The sequence below is a fragment of the Coptis chinensis genome, chromosome 2 (genome assembly GCF_015680905.1).
Source record: "Coptis chinensis isolate HL-2020 chromosome 2, ASM1568090v1, whole genome shotgun sequence".
Taxonomy (NCBI): Eukaryota; Viridiplantae; Streptophyta; class Magnoliopsida; order Ranunculales; family Ranunculaceae; genus Coptis; species Coptis chinensis.
Genome location: NC_141457.1, coordinates 108973770 through 108984118, shown reverse-complemented (window position 1 = coordinate 108984118; position 10349 = coordinate 108973770). Strand labels below are relative to the sequence as shown.

The 10349-nt window shown below is 38.8% G+C and overlaps 1 non-coding gene and 2 pseudogenes across 2 annotated transcripts; 1 reads left to right on the top strand and 2 right to left on the bottom strand.

Annotated features, from left to right (window-relative positions):
• Positions 1 to 57: 57 nt before the first annotated feature.
• LOC147520383 (uncharacterized) lies at positions 58 to 3628 on the bottom strand (annotated as a pseudogene). The gene is made up of 4 exons (XR_015212601.1): positions 3490 to 3628; positions 2285 to 2828; positions 1493 to 1663; positions 58 to 475 (listed from the first exon to the last, which is right to left on the bottom strand). The product of XR_015212601.1 is annotated as an uncharacterized LOC147520383 (transcript).
• A 140-nt stretch (positions 3629 to 3768) lies between these two features.
• On the top strand, positions 3769 to 9738 carry LOC147520381 (putative pentatricopeptide repeat-containing protein At3g49142 pseudogene; annotated as a pseudogene).
• Positions 6498 to 6692, bottom strand: LOC147520382 (U2 spliceosomal RNA). Its single transcript, XR_015214498.1, has one exon. It is a non-coding gene; the product is annotated as a U2 spliceosomal RNA (small nuclear RNA).
• Positions 9739 to 10349: the final 611 nt, after the last annotated feature.

The window sequence follows — 10349 nt, the reverse complement described above, 5'->3', positions numbered from 1 at the left end:
ATGCAGATTTATTTCCTCGATTTTAAGAAATTGTTAATAACAAACTTCTGTATCAGATGACCCCAATAAATTTTACAATGATCATTAAATTGCATTCTCCAAGCTTATGCATAGCGAATCAAGTACCCAAATCTTAATGTACACCACATCCAAATGCAACGCAATACTTTAAATGCAGCCTTGTGTAATTCTGTTGATAATAATCAGCTCAGTAAAAATTACAGATAACAAAAAAGCCAATGAAACAGTCAACAACTACAAGATTTCACTTCTTCAAGCTTGGAAGGGCATCTTCTCCTCTCCCTCTCCTCTAAGAGGCAGTTAGATACATTGGACATAACGGCAGAGCCAGAAGTAACAAAAATCTCATTGATGACTGAACCATATATCTTTAGTCAGAGTGTGTTTTCGTCTCCACACTTGACTTGCTTAGTATGAAGACCCCTAGTACAATTAGGAGAGCGCCCACAAACCACTGGAAGGAAAGGATTTGGAATCAAAATGCAAAAGGTAAAAACTGCCTGAACTAAGATTCAAGTAAACAAGTACACACTAGCAATAATGAGAACTAACGGAGTAGACAACTGAATATTTAAGTTATAAGGTCACAGTGGCAATTGTTAGACCTAATTCACAATCAAATTTTAGGTGGTCCGACTTTTGTTCCAATATCTTGGGGATGCAATCATATCAGAGAAGCAAATCTTTATAACGTTTTTCGGCTGTTGATATATTCAAAAAGCATAGATAAGACAAAGAAGTAAACACGTATTGTACTTCCAAAGTCTGAATGCCCTAACAAAAAATATCACACAATCAAGTAATAATTTGATCTGGGAAGTAAAAGGCATATTGCGCTTATCATGAAATTTAAACAGATGCAAAACCCAAACCCCTCCCCTCTTATAATGTCTGTTTACATCATCAAGAGGGGATAAAACCTCAAACTAGACTCTTTTTAAGGCATACACCTGTTAGTGTGCATAACATTGAGAAAGAAGCCCAGGACGTCAAAGTAGTGACCACCCTGAGTTGGACAAGTATAACAATTTTCCACAGCCTCAACTTGAGTATTTGTTAGACTCGCCATTAAGCTCCCAACACAAACTGAAGGAAAATAAAATGTACCAAATCATTAAGTGAACATTACATCTTACACAGTTAGCCATTCATTTCTGTCTGTTGTTCCATTTTAGGAAATAGGCTCACTGGTGTTCTATTTGATACTGCTCAAGAGAAGACCTTTTAAGCTGATGCATTCTTCTATGTTTGTCATGCCAAGCGTATCTAAAACTGAGGTGATTTCACGAACTACCAAGAAGCAATTCCAAACAAGAAAATCACATCTACCCACTGATACCTCACAATTGAATTGTTCTTCAGTAACAAATCAAAAGCATAGTATTACTATCATTGGATTTATGTTTTTGTCAAACGAAATAATGCCTACTGAAACTAAAATGAACTGATTATGGCGCACATCGTCACTTACCTTAGTGGATATGATTTCGTCAAACAAGAAGAATCCGGCTAAACCTGAAGAAAGGAAGTTTGTAGCGAAATTTGTCACTGTAGCTTGCAAGGAAGACAGTGCTTTCAGGCTGTTAACGTAGCAACCCCACATCATTACATTGAAGACTATAACCAAACCATATTTCACAAACTGGGGAAGGAGAAACTAAAGTTAGATGCAGTCAAGAATTTTCACCCAACAAAAGCACTAAGTTGCAGTTATTAACTCAATACAACAATTTGATCATATAAATAACACGCTCAACAAATAGACCCCAAGCAATAACTCTAAAGACGTACGGTATATCAGAGATTTAACAATGATGCTAGAACTAAGGACAACCTGTTGAAAGATCACATAGCTTGAAAATTTTGATGTCCTTAAGAGGTAGAAAGAAGGACAAGTGTATATAATGTGGAGATAAGTTTCATGATACAAAACATTGTCATTTGTAGGCTTGATCCTGTACACCAAGTTTGTGACACAAATTCTACTCTTAACATGGCGTAGTTTAGATCAGGTCGTTCGCCTAGCATATGTAATTTGGTTTGCTTCTTAGAAAATCAAAACACGTTTATTCAAAACTTCTTTTGTGAAAATCATCCGAAAGTAACTGAACTAACGGCGTCTCTAATAATTGATGAATATTAATATTCTAAAACATTATACTGTTCATGATGCAATTAAAACACGAATTATACTTGTTATTTTGGAAGGAAGAAACTGAACCTCCAGCAATCAAGAAGTGCAAATGAAAGAATGAGTGTGTACATGAGAAGAGAAGAACTTTGCAGCAATGGCAGCTAATGCAGCGTTTGCACCCCGCTGATATCACCCATGCGTAGCCTCTTTTATTGCTACTGTCCATCGAGTTATTACTCAACTCGCAGCGACTACAACATTCCTAAACTGGAGAAAAAGTAGCCAAAACGGATCATGCAAAACTAAGAATTGCTGTAAACTGAACTCCTTTTGGATTGTCGTTCAAATTCCCTTTTGGAGATACCCTTTTATTGGGACAAAGTTCCAGTATGATCTGATTCTCTGCAGTTACACGTGATTGATGTTGCAACTTTCTGTAAATGCTTGTGAAGGACAGAAGGGCCCTGTTTGCTTCAGGAAATCGTTGTCACAATCACCTCACCTCATGAGGGTTTGAGGGGTAACGGCCTCCTGTAAACACTACATCCTCCACGGAATATATCAGTTTAACTGTAGCGGTATCCAAATCCAATTCTATTCTATAGGGTTTTACATCATGTGCAACATGGGAATCATCGAAGTCTAGCCTGTGATCACCAAGAGGCTGGCTAACCTTCAAAAATGGACATGATACAATTTATAAGAAACATATACCAAAACTACTAGAAGCTTACTTTCAAGCCAGAGACTATATTGCTGCACAAACATAACCATATTTTAACGGCAGAACACTATAGTCTATGATGTTCAACAGAATCTATTATATTTGAATAGTTCATCAGATTTCCTTTCAAAATTGGAACCAGATGGATTTGAGCCATCAACCTCTCAACAAAGAGTGCTCTAACCATTTTGAGCTTACAAATCCATTAGAGAACACACTAACAAAAATATATTTGCACCAAATACATACTGAGGAGAATATATGTTACCAAACAACTTTTGACTACTCGCAATTGGGGGATTTTGTCCTCAACTGGTTTTGAAGTTAATAATTCACTGTCTCCTTTGCTTACCTTTGCTCCATTTCTAGATGGTGGAACACACTTTTATGCCCTATGTACACACATTGACATAGCTTCATGATCAAGCAAACACATGAAAGTAGCGACAGAACTTAAACAGATAATACTTGTAATGCAGTGGGTCAACCTATTGAGTTTTTTTTCAAGTCGGTCGATTGAAAATGTGAAGTGTATTATAAATCCAGCGGGTCTTTAAGTAGAGTTCCTTAATAACTTAAAAGCACAAGATATAAGAAGAAAGATCCATACATTTGAGGGCTTGTCCCACAATTTGAAGCAGGCTTGGGTGCCTTCAGGATATTTGCCTTTATTCAAGAAGTTCTCAAAGCTGTGGCAGTACTTCTGGTGCATCAGAATTTGTACAGTTCCCTGGCATCACCAAACAGATAAGTCATTGTGACCAGAAACAAAGATAACAGTAAAAGTCAAATGGAAATCTTGCACTTCCATAGATATGATGCATAAAAAGAATGTAGAATAACGGGTACCTATAACTCAAACCGTAGAATAGTTTCTTTCCTGATAACTAGTTCTAGGCTGTAAGGTATCTATATTTTAACAGCTATATTTAACAGCGCAAACAGCTATAGTCTATGGCACTCAACCGAAACTACTTTTGTGGATAGCTAATCAGATTTCATTTCAAAATTGGATCCAGATAGATTTGAACCATCAACCTCTAAATTAAGAGTGCCCTATCCAGTTTGAGTTTATACATCTGCACCAATTATGTGCTAACAAGAGTATCTAATGTAGATCTTACTGGCGAAAGCTTCAGTTTAATTAAATCTACACTTTAATTGAAACACAATTAAAAGATGGCCTAAAAATCACTCTTTTATTGAATCTCTCAATCACAAATCACACACATAAACACAACTACCGAAACCTAACTACAAATCCGTTATTTAAAGTAAACCTAGAAAGCATAAACCAATAGGAACACGACATGTGTCCAACTAACTAACTAATGGACTCAACCATGGGATTGGACTCAACTAAAGGGCACACGCACATAACATGTAGAAGGAACATAGGTGCACACCTATGACACTGACATACTCGACTAATGTTCTGCATCACTCTCCCCAACCGAAAAGAACTTCGTCATCGAATTTCTAATCAACAAAAACTTCAGGTAAAGAGAACTACGTCCACAAGCTTTAGGAAATCGGCCAATACCCCAGCTGAAAGGAATCCGACCATAAATTTTTCCTTTATAGTAGTTTCCCTGGCTTAAAATCAGTAACCCACAACATGCTCTTGCACACAAATTATGAAAACAATATGGTATAGCCATATTAAATATGATCTCAACTCTCAATCAATTAAATAGGAGAGACGTGTTAGAGGAACTGAAAATAGGGCTGCTGATGCCCTGTCTAGAGTAGTGGAAGAACATGCTAGTTGTCAAGCAATGTCGACAGTGCACCCACTGTGGCTCAAAGAAGTAATGCAAAGCTATGAGCGCGATGACTTGATGCAAACTCTTATATCTTAGTTGACACTCAATCCCACTGGAGTGCATAATTATTCTTATGCCTCTGGTATTGTGAGATACAAAGACAAGATATACATCAGGAATAATGGTTACTTGAGACAGAAATTGATTGCCACTATACACTCTTCTTCCGTATGTGGTCACTCTGGAATGCAGGGAAGTTATCAGCGGGCGAAGTCTTATTTCTTTTGGCCAGGTCTAAAGAAAGATGTGATGGAGTTTGTAAGTGCTTGTGATGTCTGCCAAAGAAACAAAAATGAACATGTGTTCCCTGCTGGTTTACTGCAGCCCTTACCTGTCCTAGAGCATGCGTGGCAGCACATCTCCATGGATTTCATTACAGGTTTGCCAAAGCAGAAGGAAAAGAAGTAATAATGGTGGTTGTCGATAGGCTTACAAAGTATAGCCATTTCATAGCATTGGCTCATCCATATACTGCTGCAACAGTAGCTAAGGAGTTCATGAACCACATTTACAAGTTGCATGGACTGCCAGCCTCGATCACTTCAGACAGAGATAGGGTGTTTATAAGCTCGTTCTGGAAGGATTTGTTTAAGGAAATGGGTACTGAGATTCATCTAAGTACCGCCTACCATCCGCAAACCAATGGACAGACAGAGAGAACCAACTCTTGTCCATAAAACTACCGTCGGTGCATGGTGGGACATAAGCCGCAAAGTTGGTGTAAATGGCTTCCTTTGGCTGAATGGTGGTTCAACACTAACCACCACTCAGGAGAGGATGAAATGGTATGCTGACAAAATGAGAACCGAGAGGCCTTTTGAAGTGGGAGACTTGGTTTATCTCAGATTACAACCTTACAGGCAAACTTCTGTGGCTGTTCAAAAGAACCTCAAGCTTGGTGCTAAGTTCTATGGACCCTTTGAGGTGATTGCCAAGGTAGGACAGGTAGCATATAAATTGCGATTACCACATGGATAAAAAATTCATCCTATTTTTCATGTGTCACAATTGAAAAGGAAATTGGGCAATGTAGTAACACCAATGCCTCACTTACCTATGGTTGATTCTGAAGGACAGATGCTAGTGGAACCGATCACCGTATTGGCTAGGAGGATGATATCGAGACACAATAAGGCAGTTGCACAAGTGCTTATCCATTGGTATAACACATTTCCTGATGGCGCCACCTGGGAAGATTGGACTCATATTGCAACCAACTTCCCAAATTTTAATCGTTGAGGACAAGAATGTTTTAAGGGGAAGGTATTGTCATGACAATAATTAACCAATTGTCATTTCATTACTTCAATACATATCATCAAATAATTAAGAAACAAAAATTGGTTATTCGGTCATTCCCTAACAAGACTGGCCAAAGGTAACACTTACGGATCATCGACACAAGGCATTGATGTTCTCAAGAAATGGATATACTTCCTTTTAGTAGAGCACCAAAAGTTAGTCAAAACATACCATATTCCCCCTCCAGCTGCAAATTACATAACAATCAACACAGAACATACCATATTCCCCCTCCAGCTGCAAATTACATAACAATCAACACAGATGCAGCTGCAAATTACATAACAATCAACACAGATGGAGGAAGAGGAAGGAAACCCAGGTCTGTACTGCTGCAAATGAGGTCGTTCTCAAAGCATCTTAGCCTCTTAGGAAAGGGGTGCCAGTAAGCACAAAATTTGAAAACTTAATTCAAAGTTTCAAACTGCGTACATTAAAACTTAAAACTCTTATTATATAGAACAAGAATAAATTTTGGATTCTGAATTGATAGGGGTGCGCCAGCCCAAGCAGTAGTGCAACGCATGAGCGACACATGAGAACCCCAACAGCAAGCTGTTGTGATGGAAACTCCCCCAACAAAAATTAATTTAATATCGTGTGAGCCAATGGCTCACATATCAGATATTAAACTGATAAGAACAGATACTACACTTGATCTTAGCCAAAAGGCCGAGAAAGGTATGCTTTAACCCATTTCATAGACTCTTTTTTATACGAGACTTGTCCCTCTTATCCTGTTCTTCCAGCAGTGTGGGACTAAAAATGCATTTCAAGTTTGATAGTTAGAACTGCCCGTGCTCATTTTCTACGAGGAATAAGCAGCTAGACTTGTAAATATTAAAATGAAAATGATTTGAACCTGTGGTTGGTTTAGTGATGAAACCTACTAGTTCAAGTTTCTCAACTAATTTTGCAACTACTACTAAACGACTACAAACCTCACTTTCCAATCTTACAATCTGGGAAGAGTTTGAAGCAAAGACATGTTTGTGTAACAAGATATTGGAAGGATGCCCAGATGTTTTAACATTAAAGAAACTTCACGCCCAAGTTTTGGTTATCGATCATCTGCATTCGAACCCATCTATAGGTATAAAGCTAATGAGGGCCTATTCGAGTTTTGGGGAACCGAAAACTACTTGGGAAGTGTTTGATGAGATTCCAGCTGCAGACAAGAATATTGTGTTTTTCAATGTAATGATTAGACGCTATGTTAATAATTGTATCTATGGAGAGGCTTTACTTGTTTACATGAACATGTGGAGATATGGACTCGTCCATGATAACTATACCTTCCCTTGTGTTCTCAAAGCTTGCTCGGTGTCAGAGAATTTAAAGGTTGGGTTGCAAATCCATGCTGCTATTGTAAGAGCTGGGCTCGATTCAAATCTCTTTGTTGGGAATGGGTTAATTGCAATGTATGGGAAATGTCAACGAGCTCTTGATGGAATGCGTCAAAGAGATGTTGTGTCTTGGAATTCTATGGTTGCTGGGTTAACCCATTCCGGGCGGTTTGACGATGCATTGGAGGTTTGTAAAGAAATGGAGACGCAGTTGGTGAAACCTAATGCTGGTACTATGTCTAGCCTTTTCCCAGCTGTAACAAATACATCATCCGCTAATGTTCATTTTGTTAGAGAGATGTTTAATACGATGGCAATGAAGGAGTTGGTTTCTTACAATGTGATGATTGCTATCTGTGTGAATAATTCCTTACCTACTGAGGCTGTGGAGATTTTCTCACAGATTGAAAGCAAAGGGCTAGAACCAGATCCAGTCACTATTGCTAGTGTTCTTCCTGGTTGTGGCGATTTGTCTGCTCTGGAACTGGGGAAACGAATCCATGAATATGCTGTTAGGAAGGGACTGGGTCAGAATATGTTCTTGGGTAATGCTTTAGTCGACATGTATGCTAAGTGTGGGTGCTTGCAGGCTGCGAGGGAAGTATTTGATGGGATGGGGCTTCGGGATGTTGGACTTCAATGATATCAGCCTATGGAATGAATGGACAAGGCCGAGATGCCGTTGCTCTGTTCTCTGATATGCTAGAATCAGGAGTGGTTCCTGATCAGATTGTGTTTGTCTCGATTCTCTCCGCTTGCAGCCATTCAGGTTTGTTGGATGAAGGGAAGCACTATTTTAGATTGATGACCAGGGAATATAAAATGGTTCCGAGGTTAGAACATTATGCTTGCATGGTTGACCTTTTAGGACGAGCTGGCCTTGTTGATGAGGCATACAAGTTCATCAGCCAAATGACAGTGAAGTCGAGTGAGCAACTGTGGGGAGCATTGTTAAGTGCTTGCCAAGTTTATTCTAACATGAGTCTGGGGCTTGTTGCTGCTGATCATCTCTTTCAACTTGTTCCCGAACAGGCTGGATATTATGTTCTGTTGTCCAACATTTATGCAAAGGCAGGTAGGAGGAACGAGGTTACGGCTGTCCGATCCGTCATGAAAAGCAGAGGAATTAGTAAAATGCCTGGATGTAGCAATGTAGAAATGGGTAAGAGAGTGCACACCTTTCTTGTTGGTGATCAATCGCATCCGCAGACCAAAGAAATCTATGAGGAGCTAGATGTGTTAGTTAGTAAGATGAAGGAAGCAGGGTATGTCCCTGAGACAAATTCTGCACTCCATGATGTGGAGGAGGAAGACAAGGAATGCCATCTAGCAGTCCACAGTGAGAAGCTTGCAATTGTTTTTGTCATAATAAATACAGAGCCAGGGACACCTATCAGGATAACCAAGAACCTCCGTGTGTGTGGGGATTGTCATGTAGCTGCCAAGCACATCTCTAAGATCACAGAACGCGAAATCATTGTACGGGATACGAATCGGTTTCATCATTTTCGTGATGGCACATGCTCATGTGGAGATTATTGGTGACCACATAATGATATTTATGGTGATAATAGAGTGTCCTCTTTATTCTGTGAATGTCTCAAACCGCTACCGACCTGATGATCGTAGAGTGCATATGACAAGCACCTGTTCAGCGCTGAAGATTTGAAGCAGCTAAAGGCTAGTTATAATCTAATAGGTGAAGAATCTAACCTTGCTTCCTACTCCGGTCTCATTCCGTCCTCAAGTATTCAATTAGACTTGGGTGTTCGGCAGCCTCCTTGGACACCTCCTGTTAGGATGCTCAGTGAAAGAAATACTTTAGTTCCTGCCGCTCGCAATTTTGAGAAGCAGCAGAGTGCAAACCCAGAACTAACATGTTTTCGCATTGATGAAAATACGAGCACTAGTGAAGAAACTGAAAAGCTAGATGAGGGACTTTATGTACTTTCTGAGGTAATCAGTCCAACAGATAGTAAAATCTCATCCAATAGAAGACCTCTTGTTGACATGACTAATAGCAAAACTTTGGCATCAATTTCTTTGACCAAGAGTTATAATGACAGGGATAGTATAGAATCTGTGCACACGGGGCTGAATATTAGTGGGATGCAAATCGATGCGAAGCAGAAGCTCAGGGATGCTTATTGTGAAAACAAAAGAGCTAAGAAAGATAAGGATAACCAGAGTTTCTCAATAGGTGGATAGGGTGTAGGGAAGGCCCCTGTCTCTCTTTACAATGAAACCAAAATTGTCTAGAAAAGCAAGTGTAGGAAAAAAAATCTAAGAGTTTCTTGGATAAAGGGTGTAGACGAGCTAAAATAGTTTCCAACATGTCATCCTTTATTCGCTTGTTCAACAGAAGCGACAGCCAGTTGCACTTGTTACAGGCAAGGCCCAAAATATCGATATCGATCAATATATCGGTGTACCAAAAAATCGATATATATCGGATATATCGGATATTTCGGATATATCCATTTTTTGGTAACCAGTCAAATTTTATCGGATATATCGAAAATATAATATCGGAAATATCGGATATATATTGGAAATATCGGATTTATATTTTAAAATGGTCAAAAAGTCAACCGATATATATCGATTATATCGGAAATATCGATTATATCGGCGATATAAAGTTTCATATCGGAAATTCCGATATATATCGGAAAAAAAAAGGGTTCTATATTCGGTGGATATATGTCGGAAATATCGATGTCGGTGTACCAAAATACCGATATATATCGGCGATATATCGGATATATCGGCGATATTTTGGTCCATGGTTACAGGTACATATTTTTAATTGATTGAGAGTTGAGATCATATTTTTCTTTTCTTTTATCACCAATGGCCCATCTTGAAAGTTTGTAACTTCACTAACATATGTGACTTTCTTTAAGAAAATCTAAATCTGCAATCGTGCTTTTTTGAAAAACAAATCACTTCGTTTGTCAAAGTGAGTCACAAAATTTTCCCAAATCAGATCATCG